General features: G+C 34.2%; 1 long non-coding RNA gene across 1 annotated transcript; it reads left to right on the plus strand.

The window, feature by feature from the left end:
- Positions 1-13,025: 13,025 nt before the first annotated feature.
- LOC120226131 lies at positions 13,026-25,570 on the plus strand. Its single transcript, XR_005526944.1, has 3 exons — positions 13,026-13,079; positions 23,759-23,837; positions 25,429-25,570. It is a non-coding gene; the product is annotated as an uncharacterized LOC120226131 (long non-coding RNA).
- Positions 25,571-26,950: the final 1,380 nt, after the last annotated feature.

A 26,950-nucleotide genomic window follows, 5' to 3' on the forward strand; every position in this document is an offset into this window, starting at 1 on the left:
TAAAATATAGTTTATTTGGAAGGCAATTCCTAGAAACAGAAATGAAGGGATGAGGAAAATGATGTAGGAAAAGGAAAAAAAGCTTATTCCCACTGAGAACAACTGAGACTCAATCCACTGACAGCAACTGGGATGCATCGCACTGTGAGCTTCAATCTCTCTAATAAGCAGTGTTGAAGGCACTTCTAAATACAGAACCTGAGCCTAGTACCTTCATCGCCAACCCCTGAGCTCCACTGATTGATGGGTTCATCTGTGGACACTGACCACATTTGTGAGCTGCTTTGTTGGTATTGTCTAAGGTGCTGTAAGAGAGAAACAGCGAATGTGGCTGATGTTTCATATGGGATGTGATAAGTGTGATGTGTTCTGTCTATGACAAATTCAGCTCAGATTGGGCCAAGCATGTAGCACAGGGAACAATAAGAAGCATTTCCCTTATATCCATGATCTCATTTATACTCACAGTGTCCATTTTACAAATAAGAACATTTATGTTTGTATTTTGAAGTGATTTATCCAAGGTCACACAAAAAGTAAATGGCAGAATGCAATGAAAGCTCATTAGAAATGAGTACTTCTCAGTTCCATCCCAGATATACAGAATCAGAATGTGCATTTTAACATGATCCCCAGGTACTATGCCTGTATATTTATGTTTTCTAAGAACTAGCTTAAAATGCTTTTCTTTCTTAAATGCCATTAGTCAAAAATCAAACAAGGTTTTATATGTAACAGTAATTGATCCAAAAGGTATATTACTCTTTTCAGTCAAACCAAAGAGATTTTTTTCAAACTTTAATTAAAATATTTTGCTATGAGGGGCCCATTGCAGTTTTTAAAAAGAAGTTTTGTGGATTGCAGCTGAGAAATGAAGTGATATAAATAGTGTGTTACTGTCATTGGTAAGCAGTGTGCCAATCAGAGGTGAAGTGGTAATGATACACACGGGTGGAACACAGGAAACTATTTTTTTTTTAGTTTCTTAATTTTATTTAAATCCAATTTAGTTAGAATATAGTGTAATAATGGTTTCAGGTCTAAAATTCAGTGATTCATCATTTATATACTCCCAGTGCTCATCCCAATAAGTGCCCTCCTTCATGCCTATCACTTATTTAACCCAGCCCCCCACCCAGTAACTCTCAGTTTGTTTTCTGTATTTAAGAGTCTCTTATGATTTGCCTCCCTCTCTATTTTTATCTTATTTTTCCTTCCCTTCCCCTATGTTCATCTGTTGTGTTTCTTAAATTCCACATACGAGTGAAATCATATGATATTTATCTTTGTCTGACTGACTTATTTCAATTAGTATAATACATTCTAGTTCCATTCATATTGTTGCAAATGGCAAGATTTCATTCTTTTTGATTGCTGAGTAATATTCATATATACATGAATAAATATATGGATATACAGATCTATATATATATAGATATTACATATGTACATACATACATACCATATCTTCTTTATCTGTTCATTAGTCAATGGACATTTAGGCTTTTTCCATAATTTAGCTATTGTTGATAGCATTGCTATTAACATGAGGGTGCATGTGCCCCTTCAAATCAGTATTTTTGTATCCTTTGGATAAATACCTAGTAGAGTAATTGTTGGATCATAGAGTAGTTCTATTTTTAATTTTTTGATGAACCTCCATACTATTTTCCAGAATGGCTGCACTAGTTTGCATTCCCACAAGCAGTGCAGAAAGATTCCCCTTTCTCTGCATCCTTGCCAACATCTGTTGTTTCCTGAGTTGTTCATTTTAGCCATTCTGACAGGTGTGAGGTGGTAGCTCATTGTGGTTTTGATTTGTATTTCCTTGATGATAATTGATTTTGAACATCTTTTCATGTGTCTGTTAGCCATCTGGATGTCTTCTTTGGAAAAAATGTCTGTTCCTGTCTTTTGCCCATTTCTTAATTGGGTTGTTTGTTTTTTGAGTGTTGAGTTTGATGAGTTCTTTATAGATTTTGGATACTAACCCTTTATCTGATATGTCATTTGCAAATATTTTCTCCCATTCCATCAGTTGCCTTTTCATTTTGTTGATTGTTTTCTTCACTGTGCAGAAACTTTTTTGAGAGTATGTTAGCTTAGCTTAAACAAATTTATTATCTTCCAATTTGGCCAATTTCTCTCCTCTGGGGTTCAGTATTTCTACAAGACTGAAATAAAGATGTTGGCCAACTTGGTCTTATCAGGAGTTCCTGGGAAGAGTCTACAGATCTTCTTCAATTTACAATGGGGTTATGTACCAATAAACTCATTGTAACTTAGAAATGTTATAAGTAAAAAATAAATTAATACACCTAACTACTGAAGTCATAACAACCCAGACTACCTTAAATGTGCTCAGAACCCTTGCATTCACCTACAGTTGGGTAAAATCATCTAACACTAAGCCTATTAAAGTAAATTGTTGAATATCTCATGTAATTAACTGAATATTGTACTGAAAATGAAAAAGAGAATGACTGTATGTGTATCAACTGTTTACTCTTGTGATCACATGGCTGACTGGGACTTCTGCTCATGGCCAGCAACAGGAGAATATTGCACTGCATATGGTCTGCCCAGGAAAAGATACAGAAGTTAAATGTTCACATACAGATTCTACTAAATGTGAATCACTTTTGAACCATGGCAAAGTAAGAAAATTATAAGTTAAATCATCATAAACTGGGGACCATCTGTGTTTGCAAACACACATGTTTTTGGAATAAACCTAATGTGGTTATAGAATTGAAATTCCCATTTCTTTGCAGACTGTGTGATTGGGGCTGCTACTGGCCTCTCTACATCCTTCCATGTGGTGGGTCCCTGCATCTCAGAATGAGTGAGGGCACATGATATCTGCTCATGCTTGGAATCTCTCTGACTTTCCCTCCTGTCATATATCCCTTACTTTGCCTTCTGCCACCTTTTTTCTGACTCCAGCCAGAAAAGTTTTTCTCCTTGTAAGGGTTGGCATCATTATATTGAACACACTTGGATAATACAGGTTATCTTTCATGTTTTAGAATCTGTAATCTTAATTACATCAGCAAAACCTGTTTTGTTATGTAACACTACATATTCACAGGATTCCAGGATTAGGGTTTGGACATCTTTGGAGAACCATTCTATCTACCAGAGACTTAATGTGCTTCAAAGAGTAGTGAAGATGGTTTGGAGATAAGTTTTAGAGGGCTGTAAATGTGAAGAACACATACATTCATTTTTCAACTAATATTCGAGGAAATATTGCTTTCTACTATTCTGGTTTAGGATTTTTGCTTTCGAGCAATAGGATATTCTTGAAGATTATTAAGTAGAAAAGTCATAGAATAAAAAGTCTGCTTTAGAGATATATCCTAGTCCATGGGCTATGGAGACATTCTTGAAGCTGAAGACATATATCTAGGTGACGTCTCCCTTTTTTTTTTTTTTTTTTTACAAATAGTTTATTGTCAAGTTGGTTTCCATATAACACCCAGTCCTCATCCCCACAAGTGCCCTCCTCCATGCCCATCTCCCTTCCCCCCCACACACCCATCAGTCCTCAGTTTGTTCTCATCATTCCAGAGTCTCTCATGGTTTGCCTCTCTCCCTTTCCCCCGATGTCTCCCTTTTTATAACTGCAGTTTAGGAGTAGAGAGATAAAAGCCATTTTGGACGGTAATAATGGAAAGAAAAAGGAAAGGATGTCTTTGAGGAAAGATGCAAAGAAATCACTGACAAGACTTCATGCTTGATATGAAAGGTATGTAGGAGATGAGGACAACCCATGATGAAGGGTAATGTGAGGAATGAAAAAATGTTCATTACAAACCTGGTTCAATAACAAAACAACAGTGCTAAATCACTGAAATGCTAGGCTCAAATAGAGGCCCCTGGTGATACAGCAGCAAAGACCAAAAATAAAAACACCAGTTTTCATATTCTTATTTCATTGTTCTTTCCACTTGTTGCAGGCCGTTAGGATGGACACTGCTTGTCAGGGTGTGTCCCATCACCTCGACTCACCCACTAGTACAGCTCAACCCAGCTGTTCAAGTTTCATTCTTGTCTACTTAGAGGGACGAATTCTCATTTCAGAAAGTGTCTTTGCAACAAATGTATAGACAGAGATTGGAACAAAGCACAGGCCAAAAGTATTAAAAAATGACTCAAATTGAGAATACATTTGAACCAATTAAAGATCACAAGTTGTGGTTAAGTTAATCCTACCACTAGGGGAGGGTTGACATTTTTCTTACACATATTCAGATGTTGTCTCCTCTACTACGTGAACCAGAAACATTATGAAGAAATAATGGAATAGACACAGAGTATGACACATATGGTGGGCATTTGTTTGAGCATCTCTGGATGGGAGATTATTGAAAAGAGAGCCAGAGAGAGCCAGAGACTCAGCAAAAGCTTTAAGAAATTATTCATTTAAATCTATATCTTGGTGAATATTTTATTGCTTCAGTTCTCCTACTTAAAATAGTGTTTATTTTTAGATTACTTTAAGAGACATAAACACAACAATGTTGAAGGTCATACTACAATCTGAAACTGTCTTGAATGTTTTTGGTTTGGCTTCATGAAAAATGCATTGTGCCAAACACTTTTTCTCCTTAATTTTTAAGCCCTTGTGTATTTTTAAAGAAAATGTAATCCACATGTTTCTTATGCATTTGTACTTAACTCATCAAATTCCTCTTGTATAAGAGCAACTTGGAGACAAAAAAGACTTTGGAATTTATTTTCCTTTGAAGCTCTTTTTATTAGGAAAAGAATAGCATATTCTTTGGGATAACTCTTTTTAGATACCCAGGTGTTCTGTTTTTCAAGGATATAAATAACATAATCTACACTATCTATATTTATCCTCATATCTTATTTCCCCTAGTCTAGTAATCTAATAGTAATCTTCACAATCTTCATTATAATCAGTTGTGATGATATTTTTATGGTATTATTTACTACTATATTTGTTGTTATAAACTTAATAATAACATTAGTGATTTATAAGAGTATATTTTATAGAATCTTTATTTACAAAGTGTTTTAGCCTCATATTATTTGAAGGGTGGAAAGCCTCCAGACTTTATAGCTTACTCACCTATTTCATTTTCTGATAGACTGTCAGGGAGAGAGAATCTGCCAATTGCTTCACATCCTCCAAAGAGCTTTTCAGTTCATCCATCTTATTTTCACTTTCATGATTTTGAGTGTGCTCTTTATTTCCTTTAACTATTTTAACCTTCTCTATTAAAATTCTCATTTTAATAATATGTCTTTGTAATATGAATTACATCTCTCTTCCCCTAAAATATTTAATTGTTGATCTGAATCTGTCCTGCTTATTCCATTTATGGCCTCTTTATGTCTGTGGACACTACATTGTCTTAATGTGCTTATTCTTTGAATGATAGCCTGTTACAGGACTTTAGGTGTTTTTAAATAATCACGTAGATGTGTGTTCTGAAACCAAAGAGGGCCCCAGGATTTTTTTTTAATGTTTATTTTTGAGAGACTGAGAGAAAGAGAGCATGAACAGGGGAGGGGCAGAGAGAGAGGGAGACAGAACCCAAAGCAGGTTCCAGGCTCTGAGCTGTCAGCACAGAGCGCGATGCAGGGCTTGAACCCACAAATTGTGAGATCATGACCTGAGCCAAAGTCAGATGTTTAAGTGACTGTGCCACCCAGGTGCCCCCCCACCCAATATCTTTTAAAGTAAGGTCTAAATCTTTTTGTCTTTCACATCATCTCATTGTACTTAGTTCCGATTGCTACAATTAATTTATGATCTCAGAAATATACTTATTGGCTGTTAATTTACACTGTTATATATGGCATGTCCTACTTGCTTGGTTCATGAAAAAAATACAGCAAAAAAACTAGATGAAAGTGGATTTTGATTCAGTCCCTTTCTAAAATTAGATTATATGTTTGTAATTTATTGTAATGTGAGGTTTGGTCCTTAAAATATTTTATTAATTAGGGTCTTGAAAACATACTGCACACTAAAAGAACAAGTGGTGAGCAAGACCTTAATCAAAACTGCCAGTGACAAAGTGTTGTTCATTTGCAAAGCAGATACTGATAGACCACAACCGGCAGGGTGTTGCTTAGGCTTTGTGCTAGCTCCTGGTGGTGCAGAGAAGAAAAATGACCTCTCCTTTCAGACAACTGTCTGTTTTAGGAATCACAAATGTAGACAGTGTCAGCCCTGTGTAAAAAGTGATAGGACCAAGATAAAATCATAGAATCAAGTATCTCAGTGTAGTTTCAGAAGAAACGTTTTTGGAGAGATCTCAAAGTTGAGCAGGCTGTATAAACTAAGCAATATAATAGGCAAAATCAAAGCCTTTATTCAATAGACACGTAACATTTACTTTTGATGGTTACTGTTCTAACCATATCAGAAACATTAACTCATTCAGTCCTCATAATTATCCCACAGGTAAACACTGTTACTATCCTCATTTTACATGTGAAGCACACAATACGTTAAATGAATTGCCCAAAGTCAACACTGGGCACAGCCAGAACTTAAATATAGGCAGTGTGTTACCAGAGCCCCTTTTCTTAGTCCCTATAGGAGGCTTTCAATATGGAATTTACATATTCATGAAAGAGCAACACACAGTCAGAGCAAATTGTTTGGCATTACTTGAGGGCAAGTTGAAGCCAAAGAAGTTAATGAGAACAATGTCACATTGAAAAACCAAGATTTTATCTTAAATGAATCATTGTAGTCATTGGACTGACAGAGCTTTATTTCAACAATAGAAAGAACATTATCCAGCATCATGAACTATGGGATACAAAATGGCTGGACTGGTCATAGAAAGAGCTGGTAGAAGGTATTTTCAATAGCATAAGTGAGAAAAACAGTAGAAATATGGTTGGAGGAGAGCTGAGGCTCATGAGGGTTGTTCTAAAGGTGGACATTTGAGGTCAGCTGTTGGTTTTGGACAAAAGAAAGTCGTGTCTGGACTTTCCTCTGTTTCTGATTAGGACACCAGGGTACATAATAGTGTTGATGGAGATAGGAAAGAATAACAGAGAATTGAACATTAGAAAATGCTCATAGTACAATGTAAAGAGAATAAGTATAGCTTGGACATGTATATTCTTTTTCTCCTTAAAGTTCATTTATTTATTTTGAGTGAGAGTGAGCATGAGTAAGAGAGAGATAGAGAGAGGGAGAGAGAATTCCAAGCAGGCTCCACACTGTCAGTGCAGAGCCCCACGCAGGGCTCAATCCCACAACCTCGAGATCATGATCTGAGCCAAATTAAGAGTCTGGTGCTTACCCAACTATGCCACCTAGGAGCCCCCAAAATGTATATTATTAATTGTCTTTCAAGAAATATGTGAAACGTGAAAGAGGGAACAACATTGTAAATGATAAAAAGTTTTAGTAGTTTTAAAATATTTTCTCCTGTATTTTCTATTTTTTTGGCATTGAACTTGAATTAATTATTTTTCCATTAAACTAAGAGTAAATGTTTCTGGAAATATTTTATTTAGTTTTTAAATTTTACCTCCTCCCCAATGGGTGGGATTCAAACTTACAACCCTGAGATCAAGAATCACATGCTCCACTGACTGAGCCAATCAGGGAGTCTGTTACTAGAAGGAAATATTTTAGGGGCGCCTGGGTGGCTTAGTCGGTTAAGCATCCGACTTTCGCTTAGGTCATGATCTCGCGGTTCGTGGGTTCGAGCCCCGCGTCGGGCTCTGTGCTGACTGCCAGCTCAGAGCCTGGAGCTTGTTTCAGTCTGTGACTCCCTCTCTCTCTGACCCTCACCTGCTCATGCTGTCTCTCTCTCTCTCTTCTAGAAATTAAAAAAAAAAAAAAAAAAAAAACATTTAAAAAAAATAAAAAATAAATAAAAAAAAATAAAAAAAAAATAGAAGGAAATATTTTAAACAGTGATCTTGTTTAATGTTAATGGATATAACGTTCCTTGAAAGCAAAATGATATACTTTCCAAAAGTATTTCCAACCTTGGATCAGGAATTCCCCTCTTAAGAAGCTATTTTAAAATATATAATTCTCATATGTTTATTTATAATTTTATTTATTGTAATGTCATTTATGATACTAAAAATTTGGCATCAACAGTAAGAATTGTTGAAGTGATTTATAGTACAAATATATGAATGCATATTACACACTCATTGGAACAATTACAATAATATTTAATCTCCAGGGAGAATACTTATGACATATGAAAATAGTAGGGTATGAGTTTTTTGTTACTATTTATATAGGATGTTTCTGAGTGGAAGCTGTTGCAGATTTTCTTCTTTAACTTTTGTACTTTTCAAAATCTGTACAATGTGCCTACACATTTACTTATAATAATAAAATGAATGTTTAGTTTGTAGCTTGAGTAGTAGTACTGATCATTTAACCATTTCAAATGGGCTACATTTAGATTATAAGTAAACAGCTAAAAAGGAGTGGAAAAATTAACTGGATTATAAGGCTGGCTATGTCAGAGGAGGCATTTGGCCAAAATCATGATTGAATATGAGAGTAAGTATAGTGAACCAATGATTATATTTTAAAAGTATGTTTTTCACGAGTATTTGAACATAATAGGAAAGATCATAGCTTTAAACTCTAAGAAACACTGAAATTTAGAATTTCAGGTATTGAGACAATGAAAGGATACTCATTGGGAAATTATCATGTTGGGATTTATGAAAAACAATGTTCAGCGCTCATACAAAGATGGCTGACGTTTTTATTTGTGTTTTAGGTAGGTCCTGCTTATGCTGTTATGTTTGCTTGTTTGGATAAATTGGCTAATGTTGAGAAATGATAGTAATAGGGTTTGACTTGTATGGAAAAAGTGAATCTTGAAACAGCTATGTTTCTCCTTTGTCCCATGAAAAGTAACAAAATTTGTAGAAAATGCTTCATATTCATTTAACTTTTGCCAGTTTTTGAAGGAAACATAAATATTTTATTAAAAAATTTTTTGTAAATGTTTAATTTATTTTTGAGAGAGAGAGAGAAAGAGAGAGAGAGAGAGAGAGAGAGAGAGAGAGAGAGAGGAGTGGGGGAGGGGCAGAGAGAGAGGAAGATACAGAATCTTAAGAAAGCTCCAGGCTCTGAGCTGTCAGCACAGAGCCCGATACAGGGCTCCAACTCACTAACCACAAGATCATGACCTGAGCCAAAGTTGGACTCTTAACCGATTGAGCCACCAAGGCATCTCGGAAACATAAATTTTAGATTAATTTCATAAAGCTAAAAATTGTAGGGTATTAAAATAATTGAAATTATGGTACCCATTTGTAAATATCTTTAACTGAATGCAATCTGAATACTTTTATACTAAACTTCAATATTAATAAAAGTAATATTCATTATAATTAATATTACTAATTTTATTAATAATTAATTTAATTAATAATATTATTAAAGTACTATGTGCAAGTACTTTACAAACATTGTCATATTTAATCCTCAGAAGATACAAGACTTAGAGATAGCTCAGAAACTGGGCTGGGAGAGTTGAGATTGATTTTGTCATGATAGTAAGCAACAGACTTACTAGAGAAGTAGGTAGTATTATATACATTTGATAAATGAGGGAATTAAGGCTGAGAAAGTGTCAACAACTGGTCCCAAGTCAAATTACTGGAGTACAAGTTTTGGAATCAAGATTCAAAAAGGATTTGGTTTGACCCTCTGTGCCCACAATGTTTCCATTATTCCTTGAAAATAGTAGATCACTAATTACTCTTTAAGGAAGAATCCTTTCGAGACTATGACATGTTAATGCTGAATCTTTTCTCTATATAATACCTATTAAATAATTCTTATGCTGCTTGTTTGTTCCTTTCATGATCATACTTTATATAATCTATCAACAATTTAATTTTTATAGTAACTTTCATATGGTCTATATATCCTTGTACTGCTATGAATTGAGTTTTTCATTTTGGATTAAAGAGAAAGAGTTCTTTTCTAGAATTAAAAGATCTTTCCCTATATCCTTTCCTCCTTTCTTCCATCTGTTTTTATCACCTTTCCCTTCTTTATTATCTTTTTTAAAAAAGTTATCTATAGATTTAAACCTTGCAGGGTTGGAAAGGGTAGATTTAACATGGAGGTATGTGTGAATTTTCATACTGTGTGGTCCATTATTTTACCAAATAATGGAAGCAATTTTTTGCTTCAAAGACTTTAGCAGAATATTTATGTTGGAACTCGTTGTTCTTCAGTTTTACTTACTGAAGTAAGAATCATTATCCTCATTTTGCAGGTGATTAAACTGAAGCTCAGAGAGATTAAATAGTGCATCTAAAACCTTCTGAATGTGGATTTCCACACACATCTGCTCAGCATCAATTCTCATGATTTTTTTTTCTATGCCATACTATGTCTTCCTTTATCCTAAAACATAGGATTATGAGATATCAGAGATGAAAGAACATTTGAGATTACTTATTCCAGCTATGTCAGTTGAGGTTTTGGGAAACTGTAGCCTGGGAGAATTAGATCACTTATAGTCATGCAATTTATAGTAATGTAATATAATGTAGAGTCATGTAACTTAGAGTCACATAGCCACCTTATGATTGTGGTTGCTTTCTTTCATATTTCAGGAACTGAAAAATTGGCCCAAAATCTTTGGCTTACCAGGTTTGAATAAAAAGACAGACTCTTAAAATGGGATGATAGATTAGAAAAGGATGCCGCATCTGAACAAATGAATATTTTGTTGCAGTAAATCTGCACCCTGGCTTCAATGTTGAATATCAGGGTACAAGAATTAGAGGTGGACATTAACTCCCCATATCTGCTTCAACTGCACACTTGTGGGCTGTGTACAAATTCATAGACCACTTACAATAGATCTTCACATAGATGAGACATTTCAAAGACCTTTCTTTGGTCTCAAATGGCATCCCTTTAGCATAGGTCACATAGCATTGCTTTGTTTCTCTAGACTCCATTTTGTGTCTAGAGACTAGAGAAACAACTGATATGTTATTACACCTAAGGCACTGCTTGCCGCTTTAATTTTTGTTCTTAGAAACAGCTTGGTCTTATGCCAATATTAACAGAGCTTTCATCCTTAGGGCTCTAAGCAGGCAGTCCAATATAGTTATATGAACTGCTAACTCTATTGTGATAAGTTCTTTCTCAATAGGCCTTTCAGGGTTATATTCGATTACACTTTCACTCATAGGATTTCAACATTGTAGGCCAAAATTGGACATCTTGCATATGTAATATATAAAATATAGAATATATAGAATATAGAATACATAATACAATATATAATATATTATTTTATATTCTGCAATGAATTTCAATTCAGAAGTAAAAAATTGGAAATCTTGCATATATGGTATATAAAATATATAATATATAAATGATATTATTTCATATTCTACAATGAACTTTAATTCAGAAGTAAACCTAGTAACTCATATGTCCCTAAACTAGTAGTTCTCAAAGTACATTCCCTGAGTCAGAAGCATTAGAATAACCTTGCCACTTGTTAGAAATGGACATTTTTGTGTTCACTGCTGTGTGATTCTGATGTGTGCTGACATTTGAGAGCAGATCTCAAACATTCCACATGACAACTGCACATGATGACCCACTCATTTCCAATTTTGCCTTACACTTGCACATCTTTGTGCCTTTGCTTAAATGGTTCCTTCTGCCTCATCAGTCCTTTCCCACCATTTCAGATGTTTCACTCATTCTTTTGAGTTGTATCAAAAGGCAGTTCTTTCTAGCTTTCTCCAATCAGTATCATGATGTGTGCAAAGTCTTCTGCTTATACAGCTTAGCTTATATCATGCCTTGTGTAAAGCTATCTGTGTTCATGGTTATGTCCCACTGCAGTGGACTGCAAGGTTTACTTGTGGTGAAAGCTCTGTTCCTTTTGTACTATTCATCTGTTTGGTCTTAGTTTCCGTCTTTCTTTTTTTTTTAAATGGAGGGTAACATCTTATTTCTCATAAGATACCTCATGGGATCATTTCTAAAGTTAAAAGGTTTATTGAATGTGAAATGGATAATAACTAGTGACTAATTTTATTAATGGCTACTATATAAGTGTTTATTGAACCAAATAAGATTTTAGGGTTCTTAGATTCACCTATATAGGTCAATATCCTTCCTGTTGATAATTTTAAAAAATGAAAAGAGAAGAAATTGTGAAGAATCCATGGAGAAACTCTTTTTCTTTTATTAAAGAAAATTTATTACTACATTTAGAATATAATCTCAATATTAAATCTGCTTAGAATAGGATCACTAACATGGTAGATTTTTTTTACATATAGAATTATAATTTTTTAGAGGTGTTCAAGATCATAGAGACTATCTAAATAAAGAATTTGGAATCTCTGCAAATTGGCCTTTACTCTTTAAAGATGGCTTTAAGACAAGATGTTTCTTGTGCTAGACGTCAGCTTTCCTTAAACACATTTAAGTGTAATTAATTATAGAAGTTATTAGGTCTTCTATTATAGAAAAAGATGGATCTGGAGACTCAGAAGAAGATATGGGCTGAACTACAAAAGTTTATCAGGGATTAAACTGAAGTCAAATGGATACAGTAATAAATACAACTCTGGCCCAGTGAAGGAATGCTGGGTGGTGGGTATACATTGGAAATGGATATATTAATGCAAGTGAAATATCCCAAGAAATCCCAAGCATATCCAAAGCACACTTTCTCAATTTAATGTATAGGGCTAATTCTTTCTAAAACAGTATGAGTGTTTATATAATTGAGTTGATATTCTGTAAGGTGGTGTGGGATAACATGAACACATTCATAATTCAATATGTACTTAGGAAATGCTTATTTCATATTAATTGTCTAAAAAACTGAACACCATGCCAAAGGAAGGTGATGATGATGATGGTGATGGCAACAATTATATTAATAATAATGCCATTTATTTTGCCGTTTCCATTTTCTAGGCTTTATACCAAGAACTTCACACACAAAAAATTGATCTTTGATAATTCTGTATACAATAGTAAATGGAAACTATTATTTCTCATTGTTTAGAGATGAGGAAACTGAGGCTCAGAAATGGTAAGTGATTAACCCCAAATCATATATGTAGTAAGTCATATGTTGTTGATCAGTATTCAAACTCAAGTACGGCAGACTTTGAAGTCTGTCAAGTGTTTGAACCATTTTGGAATGAGAAACAATAAAAATAATATGACCAGTTATTTGCCTGAAGGTAGATTTAGGGGACACAACTCAGATTTGTTTTTCTTCTTTATAAAAGTTTGGGGCTTTAATGAACAGTGAAGTCCACTTTGATGTAGAGACTCAGCATGTAGATTCCAAGGCCTTCCTGCTTCTGATTTTGAATCCTGCCTCCAGAATTTATTTGCTATTTGATCATAAAAAAGCTAATTAGATACTTGGTGCTGATTTCTTATTTTTGAAAATGAGATAATAATATATGCCATATATGGAATTGTGGTAAAGACATTCTCTCTCTCTCTCTCTCTGTTTCTGTTTCATTCTCTGTGTGTGCATATGTTTATATTATACCTGTGTATATATTTCTCTACATATATACATGTGTCATATATAAATATTAATATATATCTATACATGTCTCTCTATGTGTCTTAAAATAATTTCTAACACATAATAAATGCTGTGTACATTCTAGATATATCATCATTATCATCATCATTATACCTGACTTTCCCTGCATCTGTTGCTTATACCAATGAAGTTTTTCTGTATTTTAGCTCAACATTGTATGAACTACAACAGTGAGACAGAAATAAAATTTCTTGAGCCTTGTAGGAAAAAAAATCCAATGAATATTTATAAATATTTCAGCACTGGATAATTTTTTTCTTTTCTTTTCTCCCAAGGCCCTCTGAATTTTCAAATTTCTAAGTGAATTAAGTCATTAACAGCCTAGGGCCTAATTCAAAGTGGTCACTGAAATAACTTAAACTTGTTACTGCATAACTTAAACTTTGTTACCCTCCAAAGAACTTCTTCCTACATTGTAAACTTAAACCCCCTGCCCCCACTACCATCCTGATATCAACTAGTACAAAGGCAAAAGCAAACTTATTTTTTAATAGCATTGGCTATATGCCACTAAATGTGACTATGTTTCCCTTCTCCAAATAGCATGTGTAACTTAGAGAAATTTAAAGGCATACTGAAAAAATAATGATGTGATGGAGATCATACCAAGTGCTTTTATTGGTTACATAGTAAAAACCATTATTTGCCAAGTTTGGAGAGGAAAATACTGCAATGGAATTTTTGGCCTATTTCTTCTATGTAAGGTTTACTTCACTGTTTCTAGCATCAGATAATAATATATATTACAGGTTTTAGAATATGAGCTCATTCTCAGTTATCATATTGTTTATTATGTTGTGGTTTATTGTTAAAGGAGTCTCTATACTCCCTTGGGTTAAATGTGCCGATTGAAGAAAGGATCATTAATTTACTTTTGGTCATAATTCCCTTAGGAAAGTAGACAGGTATATCTGAATCTGAACAGTAGGTTAATACTAAAATCAATTTATATCAGTTTACTCAAGATTATCCTTTTCTGAAAAATATCAGACTAAGTTGCCTTCATTTACAAGGCTTTAATGTGCTCAATTTGAGTATCTTGAACACAGGGCAGTTAAATAGACGCAAAAATTTTGTAACATTCCAACATAGTTGAATAGTTTAGTATAATAACATATCACTGCCACTGAAGCCCACTACTACTTATACATAGTCGTTCTTGGAGCACCTGGGTGGCTCATTTGGTTAAGCGTCTGACCCTTGGTTTTGGCTCAGACCATGATCTCACAGTTAATGAATTTGAGCCCAGCATCAGGGGCTCCGTGCTGACAGTGCCCCTGCTTGGGATTCTCTCTCTTTGTTCCCTCCCTCTTCCCACTTATGCTATCCCTCTTTCTCCCTCTCTTAAAATAAATAAACTTTAAAAATTGTGATACTTTAATTTTTGAATAGAAAAAAAGAGTACCTATCTATGTGATGATCAGAAATTAGCTTCTTGTCATCTGCATTGCTAAATTTTATTTTATCTTTCAAAACAGCATTTGCAACAGAAGAAATTGTGTATGTTCTCTTGGTTAACTACTGGCAAAGTTATTTTTTCTTGAATATCATATTTTCTTTCTTCTTGAATATCATAGTATCTGTTTAAATAGATTTAGATTTATTTATTTATTTTGGAGAGTGTTGTTATTCCAGCATGGAAATAGGTTCATGGTATCTCTGCATTTGAATTCTCAACTAGAGAAAAAGTCAAGGTTGTGTCAAATTCCTCTACCCTTTCTTGTGTGATCCTCTAACTCCTTGGGGGTGCTTCACATTGTGACAACAGATGTATGCCACCTTTTAGATGCTATCGTCCCATTTGTCTAATCAGTCCTAATATCATAGCCGTGAGATATGCTTCCTCTTATTGCTATCTGATTCCATTTATGAGGAGTGTCCTTTATTATTTTTACCTGATAACATAAACTGTGTATTTTTAAGACTGGTTCTTTTAAACAAGCCAGCTATTTCTCCTGTATAATGTATTTCTGCTCTGCTGTTTTTTGGGGAAATATAAATCTATTTTCTTTGTGTGAGGGGTTGTCTCTGAGACATAGAGTATTGACTTAGTTCCTATATGCAGTGGATAATTCAGGAGTTGAAAATGTGCATATTTTGTTGAAGAGATAATAAGCATTTACTATAAAGACAAAAAAAAAACCACACAGCAAATATGCACACAAACACATATGAGTACATGCACATACATATGCACACATACATATAAGACCATTGATGTTGGTTTGGGTGCATTGATGGCTACAGTTTAGTCATCTGATCTAATGACAGGTGCACACTTTCCTTGTTTATCTCCATGATCTATAAACTCATCAAGGAAATTTACCACTTGCTATTCTTGGGATAGACATGGAAAATTCCAAAGGTTTAAAAAGGAACAGGCTACTGGGGGTATGGATTCCATCTAAATAAGGCAAACTCTAGGCAATTTTCACTTTATATGAATAAGAAAAATGTATTACCAAGGCTCCCTACAATTTATATATATTTTTTTGTTTTTTGTTTTGTACTGTATCTTGTGTATTTTGATAGTTACCACAAAGTTATGAGTCAATGAAAGTTGTGATAGTCTCTATGAAAAATTGGAACCTAGTGTGGTTAAAAACAATGGCAACAAGTCACATAAGCATTACATGGCAGCACCAGTAAGCAACTAGTGCTTTGACCCCTAAATCACCAATCTTCAAATTATACCTTTTTAAAAAAATCCATAATTTTAATAAGAAAAGATTTTCTGTCTTATTATGTGTAATATTCAAAAGAGCATCTGTGGCCTCTCACTTTGGCCTCACTGCTTCACTGGTTTGACTTTACTTACAGACAGCTTGAGATGTCCTTAATTCACTCATTTATTCAATGGCCATGTAAATGAACTAAGGTAGGGGTTGATTATCTGTATATACAATCAGGAAATCTTGTCATCTAAATAAATTATAAATTAAATTTCTATTGACATAAATAAGTTACACATTAAAGTGGTCAATTAATTTGCCCATCTAGACAGTCTAACGGAAAAATATGGATACTTAGAGTATTACAAGAGTAGAATTGGACTTTTATATTGTTCCCTTGAATCAGTTGTTACATTACCACCCTAATCAAAGTAAATTATATAGTTATTTCTGTTGCTTCAGATATAATAATTACTCTGATGGATGTTTAACTTTGAAAAAGGAAGCAACTTATAAAAATAATGATAATGTAACAGTATGAACATAGCAGTACTTTGCCTCTCTTTTTACAGAGAACTACTATAATGTTTCTGCTTTTGGCAAGAAACAGTCTGTTCTATGGCCATGATGTGGCTCACTGATACAAAAGCAGCTAAGAGCATCCAAATGATATAATAGGAATACAATTATGGCTCTCAGAGAGTCTGTTCCATCACTAGTCATATCAGAATTGTACAGACTGAAGTAGTATGAGCACTTTTTTTGTAATTTAAATATATGTGTTTTCTACTCATGTCTGGGCAATAGTGGTCTCAGATTTGTACCTTAATTAGTCTTATAGACATTTTAGTGGTATATTGGCTTCCATTAATAAACAAACAATCTAAAGAAAATAAAAGAAACTACATTTGCCAAAAAAAACGCTAGAATATCATATCATAAACAAGTACATTTGTGTCCAGGCACAACTATGTAAGCGTTTTAGGAAACAGGAAAACAAATCAAAGTCTTTATCATATGAAAAACAAATTTGGTTCTTAAAAAATAAGCCTATTTTGTCTTTATGCTTCAGGCTTTTATATCTCTGAGTAGATGACCTTAAGAAGATGAAAAAGTCAAAGAAATTCTATATATTTTAAAACATTAAAAATGAATTATTTAGTTATTATAAAGTATTTTGAAACATTAATATTTCCAGCCACATATTTTTGGCTGGGATTAATTTGCTAAAGGAATTAATTTGCTAAAACAAGAACTCTAAATTGATTACATATAATTTAGGAACAGATTAATTACACATTAATATATACACACTAAAGCAATGAATGTGGTACATATTACGATGCCAACAAAAATAGCTTTGCCAGAGACCACAGTATAGTGGCAACAATTTAGAATTTGTCCTATCTGACCCTGTTGTTAGTAGAAGGATATTCTTTAACATATCTAGGCCTAATTTAGCAGCCATAATAATTATAATACCTACATCTTGGAGTTGTTGTGAGGTTTATGTATAATAAAATAATCGTTAAATGGTTTTTAGGAGGGAGAATTGTTTCAAGAAAAACTGCTTATGCTTATAACCATAGGCATAATGGATAAAAGCCATTAATGATATTTCTAAATGGAAAATTCAACATGTAAATTGACATTTCCATAAATAGAACAACTGGAAGTACAAACTTAAGTTTTTAAGATTTCACCAAAGACTTTCATCGTGCTTTGTTAAAAAGAAAACAGTGACTCGAGCTTTTGGCATACTGGGGAGCTCACATACCTATCAAAAAAAGCCTTGGAGATTTGTGAAAGGAAAATATTTTCTGCTGTTTTCAATGAGTATATTCGTCACTCGAACAGTTTTAAAAATAACCTCTAAATGCTAAGCAAGAACAGTTAAGGACATTCAGTCATACAGTCATTTTTCCATTCAATAAATATTTTTAACTGCCTACTATGTGTCAGAAATTGTGCTAGACTCAAGATGAATAACATATGGTCCCAGCCTCAGAGAACATATAATGTTTTCATGAAGAACTGCCAAGATCATGTCCTAAAAATTTTTGTTCTTTTACATCCACACCTAGCATCAGATCTTTTAAGATCTCCAGAGAGGCTACAACTTTTCTATTTATTGATTCATTGAACAAATGTGAAAGCTGAATTATGTCTGGAAAAAATACTGTTCATTTCTGAAGGGATCATAAGGAAGACCTATTTAGGAATTTAGTTATAATATTTTTCAAATAGAAATTTCTTTGAGTTAGACATTAATGAGTCCATACCTTGCATAGCCAGAGTAGAAAAACCATACCATGTAATAGCAATTTAAGTAAAATTTGCTAGTCATCTCACACACACTATGAGTTAGCAAGCATATTTTGCTGATGCATTAAATTTCTAATTCTACAAGAACAGCTCTGTTTTAACGGGTCATAAAAAACAGCCATTTTGAACATTTTTTAATCTTAATAATATTTCTGTCTTGCATTTAACAAATATTTCCATGGCCCATAAGTATTAATGTAAAAATATTCTCACTCCTTTATATAATGTTTTAAATTATCTTGGAAATTTTTTAAAGATTTCTAAATTTTCTAAATTTTGCCAAACTCAATAGATATTTCTCTTGAAATTGTGTCAATTATACCTGTTAGTATATATTTGTATACTAGTATTCATTAGGTCAAAACTCATTTAGGTACTATTAATAGTTGTATATATAAGAATTATGTACAATAAGCAATTATTATTTGACGTCAGATTTTTACTTAGCAATGTTTCAGTTATGTTGTTGAATATCAAAATATATGAAATGCTTTTGCTTTTGAAAAATGTCTCCTTCTCAACCCCCATTACCACATCTCCCACTTCTGGAATATCTTCAAGAAGGCACTGAGAATAGAACACTAATTTAGAAGAAAGAAATTCGAAATGTAATTTGACTTATTTGTTTTTACCTTCTGGACATACCTTAGAACAAAGTAACTTAGAAGGAAAATTGTATTTTAAAATCTAAAATAGTAACTTTTCCATATATATCAAATGTAAACATTTTTGTCCAGAAATTCTGGACAGCTATGTGTATAGATAACATACAGAACATATGTATATGAGCATATATATATGAACACACACACATATATGTATACAGAAATACCTGTCCAAATGATAATCATAGGGTGTACATGGAAAATGATGAAGAGGAGTGTCCTTCACCAAAAAAGGTTATGCTTAGATATTTTATATGATCTAAGGGGTGTTGAGTTTAGCTTAAATAAAGTTTATAGACCCCAAACTTTGTAAACTAAATGAATCATACCAAGCAATTTCGAATATGTTGGTTCTGTTATGACTTAAGTCATAACTAAATTTTTACAAATAGCTTCTTCGTAAATCTAATATAGAAAGAAAAGACAGTATAACAAATAAGGACCACACAGGCTAAACAGCCTGACTTCAAATCCCAGTTCTATCATTTACTCTCTTTGTGACTTTCTCTGGGTGTCTCCCCATCTATAATTAGGGATGACTCCTTCTTCCCTTCCAAAAAAGTATCTTTCTTTTTTTAACTTTTTAAAAAATTTTTATTTCTGAAAGAGAGAGGCAGCATGAGCAGGGAAGGGTCAGAGAGAGAGGGAGACACAGAATCTGAAACAGACTTCAGGCTCTGAGCTAGCTGTCAGCACAGAGCTTGACACAGGGCTCGAACCCACAAACCATGAGATCATGACCTGAGATGAAGTTGGCTGTCCAACCGAATGAGCCACCCAGGTGCCCCCCAAAAGTATCTTTCTTATTAGGGTTATTGGGAAGATTAAATGAATTAATACACAAAGAAGCACTTGGAGTAACATCTCAGTAAGAGCTCTTATTATCAATGCTCATGGATCCACAACTCTTAAAAGGCACATTTGGCTCCTAGAAAATAAAATTCGTAAATCTAGAGATGCCTGGGTGGCTCAGTTGGTTAAACATCTGACTTTGGCTTAGGTCATGATCTCACAATTTGTGAGTCTGAACCCTGCATTGGGCTCTCTGCTGTCACTTCAGAACCTGTCTTGGGTTCTCTGTCCCCCCCTCTCTCTGAACCTTCCCTTCTCTCTCTCTGTCTCTCTCAAAAATAGATAAGCAAACATTTAAAAATGATACATTCAATAAGATACTCCATGCTATGAGTGCTTCCTATAAATTATTCATTATCAAATTATCTCTAGTTAGGCTTATCTAAAAGACCAGAAAAAGGAAAAATAATCTGAAAGTAAGCAAATAGTTTAAATATTATGCTTTCAAATATTCCCAAATATCTATACCTAGATATCCCTGTAACACTGAAATCAAACCAAACAGATATTATTCTCATTTCCAGTGATTATATGGGAGACTTTTAAATGTTGGGATATCATTTTTTATCATGCTTTTCATGAAAGGAATTAAAATGGTTATTAATTAACTGCACAACTAACTAATTTCAGACTGTGAATGCCAAAAGGGAAGTTGGCCAGCAGAACCACCCAATTCAAAGAGAACAGATTGTGATTATGTTCTCTTACCTTCTTGGCCAAGGTCAGACTTTAGAGACATATTTTAAGGAGTGAATGAGACTTCCATTAGACCAACACAAAAAGAATGGAATGTAGTTTCATTTTTAATTTATTTCAACTGGCAATGTCTTGGGTCAGTTTCTGAGGAACTTTTGTATGTTTAGTGAGCAAAAATTCAAGGGGAAGTTTTGTTTTCCAAGTCATGCAGCCATAGATCTCCTAGATTCTTTACCATAAAAATCAGTTATGAGAAGTTAGGTCTTGAAAGAACCTATCTAATTAATATAAGTTCCAGTTCTACCTAGTGTCAGAGGGACTTCAAATGGACAAAATAAAAAAAAAAAATCTCTGAAGAAAGTAGGTCATATCTGGGTAAAGAGCACACATAGCTGTCCTCAGACTTGCCTAAATATACAGAAATAAGAATCCCTGCTAAATCTCAAGTGAATTCAAGACAACTGTCCACACAAACCAGAATTTGGATAAATCAGAGAGTTACTATAATGGAGCCAATATTGTTCTAGAATTTTACATATTCTTAAGATATCTGTCAAGAGTTTAAATAAGTTACTTCATGGTATTTTTGTCTCCATATCCATTTTTCTTGGCTAGGTAGACTGGAGCACCTCACACTGACACTAGCCTCTCACACAAGTACATGCCACAGATAGCTGGCATGGAGGCATGAGCAAAGGTAAGCTTCTGATGTGACCAACGTAACAGCGATTATGGTCAACAGCTTCCTCTGCATCCCAGTGCCTATTCTTTTTTTTTTTTTTCTTAGTGTTTATTTATTCTTGAGTGAGAGAGACAGAGCGTGAGCAGTGGAGGGGCAGGGAAAGAAAGAGACACAGAATCCAAAGCAGGTTCCAGGCTCTCAGCTGTCAGCACAGAGCCCAATGCAGGGCTGGAACTCACAAACTGTGAGATCATAACCTAAGCTGAAGTCGGACCCTTAACTGACTGAGCCACCCAGGTGCCCCTACCAGTGCCTATTATTTATGCTTCCCTTAAATAAGACCCTATGGAGGTTACCAAAACCTCATTTGGTTTGAATTGATTAATCCCACCCTAGCCCAGGAACTTCAAAACACTCTACCCACGAACCCTAGTAAAGGCATGTGCCCTATGTTCTGCCCCTCTCTCTGCCTGTATTCTGACTTGACCTCTCTCTGTGACCCCCTGAAGAATATGGTGTACTTCCCCTAGGATATATGAATAATAGATTTCTCTATATCATTTTCTTTGTAGTTTGTAGCTGAACCATGGCTTATCATCCAAAACCCTGAGCTCCACTTAATAAATATTAATTTAACAAAGTCATACCAGTATCATAGTAAGCATATGACAATTTAAATATCATAGACAGGGGCATCTGGGTGGCTGAGTTGGTTAAGTATCTGACTTTGGCTCAGGTCATGATCTCACAGTTTGTGGGTTCAAGCCCCATGTTGGGCTCTGTGCTGACAGCTCAGAGCCTGGAGCCTGCTCCCGATTCTGTGTCTCCCTCTCTCTCTGCCCCTCCCCTGTGCATGCCCCATCTCTGTCTCTCTGTTTCTCTTTCTCTCTCTCTTAGAAATGAATAAACAATTAAAAAATAAAAAATAAACTATAGATTAAAAAATTTTTACATAGGAAATAAAATTGGGGGCACCTCAGTGGCTCAGTCGGTTGAGAATCCAACTCTTAATTTCATCTTAGGTCATGACCTCACAGTTTGTGAGATTGAGCCCTGTATCAGGCTCTGTTTTGACAGCTTGGAGCCTTCTTGGGATTCTCTCTTGTGCTCTCTCTCTCTCTCTCTCTCACTCTCTCTGCCTCTCTGCTCCTCCCCTGCTCACACTTGTGTGAATGTTTTCTCTCTCAATAAATAAATATTTTTAAAATCTTAAAAAAAGAAAAAAATTAATAATAAAACTAACTTATAGCTATCGTTTGATCCTATTTATTATAAGTCCTTGATAGTTCCCCCAAATTAAGGATTTCCACGATGTTAGCAGATATTCTAAGTGATCTTGTCCTATTAAAATAGACCTGGTGAATGAAAGTAAATAAAAAATGTACTACAATTAGAGTACGAGGATAATTTTATTGCTACTATAGTTGAAACTGGTTGAATAATTTGTTTGGAAATTTGATTTATCTGTCCAAGAAGACATCAGAAGCAAAGACCATCCTGATTAGATTGACAGCTCAGAGCTACTGAAAGAATGGTTTGGACATTTATTCTGGAACAAATACAATACAGCCTTTAAGTCACACAGGGAAGTCATAATTTTGACATTATAGAGATATCTTTATTTTATTATTATTTTTAGTGAGGTGTTAAAAATAAAGGAGATCATTATGTAACAAATAAAAGGCTAAAGTCAATATTGAGTGAAAATAAACCATTTATGAAACTTTTTCTATAAGAGAAATAACAATAGTGTATTAGGTTTTGCTACCTTTCACAGATTCACCACCTTCAATACATGAGTAAAGAATGTTTTTCTGACTGGATTTTTAATGTGTGAGTTTCAGAATGCCCAGTGGGAAAATGCCATGTTCTTATGCTACCTATATCATTTTAGTTTGATTAAAATACTACACACACACACACACACACACACTGACAGTCACACATACACACACGAATCCTACAGCAGCAAATCCTGCAGAACTATCCAAACACTTAGGTGAATTTGCTTATGGTTATTGTATTTGAGTAAATTTTGTCATTTTTAAAAATTTTTATTTATTTGGGCAGGGGAAGGGCAGAGAAAGGGAGAGACAGAATCCCAAACAGGCTTTGTACTCTTAATGCAGAGCCCGATGTGGGACTCCAACACAAACTGTGAGATCATGACCTGAGCTGAGACCAACAGTCAGATGCTTACCTGACTGAGCCACCCAGGTGCCCTAATTTTATAATTTTTGTTTTAATGGATAGTGGGCAGATTCAAGACAGCTGTAAACTCTGATGGCACCTCCATGAAGAAGTGGAGCCTATGACACCGCCTTGAATCTGGGTGAGTGCTCTGACTGCTTTGGCCAATAACATGCTGCTACAAAAAGGCTGTGGACAGGGGCTGGGTCTGGACCTTAAGTAGACCTTAACAGTGTCTACTTTCTGTTTCTTGGAACACTCTCTCAGGCAACTCTGAACCACCACATAAGACTTCTGACCACCTGAGATTGCCATGCTGACTAGCACATATAGACATCCTCCTTGACAGCCCCTGACCAAGCTCAGTCTTTGGTCATCCCCACTAAGGCCCCAGATTTAGGAGTGAACCACCTTGGACCCTTCCAAAGCAGCCCTGCCACTGAATACCAAAGTGGCCTTTGCTGAAACCACATGGAACCAAATAGCCCAGCTGAGCTCTGCTTGAATTGTTGACCCATAGATTATGAGATATAATAAACTAAATATGAGTTCTAAATATCTCTCATTGCTTATTTAAATCATATTTTCTATATAAGTGAAGCAAACAGAAACATTTTTGTAAATAACAGCTCTATAAATTTGAGAGAACTTACTGGGTTTCCTATGACAAATAGAACAGAATTCTTCCATATCTATCTTACAATTTTGTCTCCTTAAATTCAGAATAAATAAAATTATTAAAGAATTCTCAAAAAAAAAAAACCCAGAATAAAAGATGGAACCCTGCTTAAATTTCACCTTCTCAGACAGGCCTTCCCTGACCAACCTGTTTGTACATCTTTCATTGATTTCCTTACTCTGCTTATTTTTATTTCATTACATTTATTACTACTGACATTATTTAAATATGCAATGTCCACCTTCATTTTTGCATATCACCTTCCTGAGTGTACTCTATGTTGTTTCCAGCATAGAAGTGACTCGCACATAACAGCCTTAAATATTTACTGTAGAAGTAAAACTTTGTCCTTGGATATTTTACCTGAAAATTAGATTTTGTTTTAACGAATATAAATATGTCACTCCAATATTTTTAAAGAGAGAGGTATTCTGACATTGGATAAAGATAGAAATTTTTACTTTTCAAGAAATGATTAATATATGCATTTGATAATGCCTTTATTTTTAGGGATGACTATTTACTTGATATTCATTTATGTAGCCAAAGCCATTTAAAAATTAGATTACTGTTAAATATCATATTAAAACTTATAGTTCTCTCTGGAATTAATAACCAATAATTTTTCTTTGTCTTTCTTTGATTTGTGTTTAATTTACATGCCAGTAAATTGTATATGAAATACTAGCCCCCATATTTCATGTGATTATCTGTATAACTCATGTTCATGAGGGTGTCAAGACATTTATTTTAGCACATGTGAGTTTACAATGGCATTGAAAGGCCACGTTGGTAGAATTAATTGTCTTATTTGACAAAGGGTAGAAAAAAATCTAGAAAGCCTTTAAGTAAAAAGTGAAATTAACTTTAAAATGGCAAAACATACAGTGGTTCCCCATTTGGTTTAAATGAACACACTATTATCAATCTTTTCATAAAATCTCAGTGTGGTACCATTTCCCTATTAAATCTTTCTGCAAAGGGAGTGGAGTTATTTTGTATGCTTATCCTTTGTTCTTCTACCACTTTCTCTTTCCCATGTTTACATTACAAGGGGGAAGTTAAGAAAATAAAAGAGGAAGCCAACTGAGAAAGGCCACATAGAAGATTTGAAGCTTCAGGAGTAGGAGCAAGGAGAACAAATCCTCAAGGCATGTTGCTTGCTTGGCTAACAATACATTTCACTTTAAAATTCAGTTAAACTGCAAGAGAAGCCACATCATTATTTTCCTGAATTAATTTCTCTCTCCCATGCAACAATGACTGTTCTTCTTATCAACCACTTTCATAATGGGGAGTAAACAACCAACCACCTCAGCAACATATATTATTAAGATTCTTCCTTTTTCAGGCCAGCTGTCCCTGCAATTATATTTTACAAATACAATTCTACACAGCTCCTCTCAGTTGAACACAATAATGTAATTTTACTGAATGACTCTGCAGAAGGCCTAATTATTTCTTGAAGCAGGGCTCCTGATGTTATTTTGCATTTAATTCATGACCACATGCTGAAGGTTATTATCTGTACAGCAACCAATTGAAATGTTTTCTAAAAAATATTTCACATACTTTTTAGCCTGTGACTTTTTAAAAACAGTTGTACTTTGCTTTGCTTCTTGAACATACCTGAAGGATTCAAATATAATAGAAGAATTAAATTATAAGCTACACACACACACATGCACACGAACATGCATATATAGAGAATTAAATCAATTTTAATTCAAAAATACATATTAACTCTGGTATTATTGAAAGTGCACCTGTGTCATCCAGTCAGTTACCTATATAGTTTATTTTAATAACAAAATTAACTTGTATATCTATGTCAGTGATTATAAAGTGTGTTATTCATTCATGGAGTCTTTTCTGAAAACACCAATTAAAAGCAGGGGTGGCTGGATGACTCAGTTGGTTTGGGCATCCAGCTCTTGATTTCGGCTCAGGTCATTTTCCCGGGGCTGTGGGATTGAGCCCCACATTGGGTCCTTCAGGTGCTTAAGATTCTCTGTCTCTTGCCTTCCCACCCTTAACTTGCACTCTCTCTCTCTGTCTGTCTCTCAAAAAATAAAATAAAAAGATCTCCTTTTTTTTGAGATATCTAGATCTTATTCAAATTCTTTGTGACATCCACTATATACTATTCATCATATTATTTCCTTAAACTGTAGTAATTTTTTTTCACAGAGACACACATATTGGGTGCATATAATGCATTATTTTCCATTTAAAATTATATTGATATGAAAAAATACAATAAAAGTAATAGTTAACATATAGCAAATTCTTAGTATGTACCAGAAATACATCACCCTTTAGTTATGTTATCTCCCTAAATCTTCACCATAGTCCTGGGTAAATATCTCATTTTACAGATACGAATTATAGAGTTTGGAAAGATTTAGTAGCTTGCAATAAAGAAAGAAAGAAACAAACAGGTAGTAAATGGAGAGCACAGGACTCTAGTCAAAAGATCTGCTATCACAGATCTAATTCACACCACTCTAGGTGCTGATATTTATTTAGATTAGGTTTTTATTTACTGAGATATTGCTTGTGTGTGTGAACTTCAT

This window comes from Hyaena hyaena, unplaced genomic scaffold, assembly GCF_003009895.1.
Source record: "Hyaena hyaena isolate Hyena2069 unplaced genomic scaffold, ASM300989v1 scaffold_1602, whole genome shotgun sequence".
Classification (NCBI taxonomy): domain Eukaryota; kingdom Metazoa; phylum Chordata; class Mammalia; order Carnivora; family Hyaenidae; genus Hyaena; species Hyaena hyaena.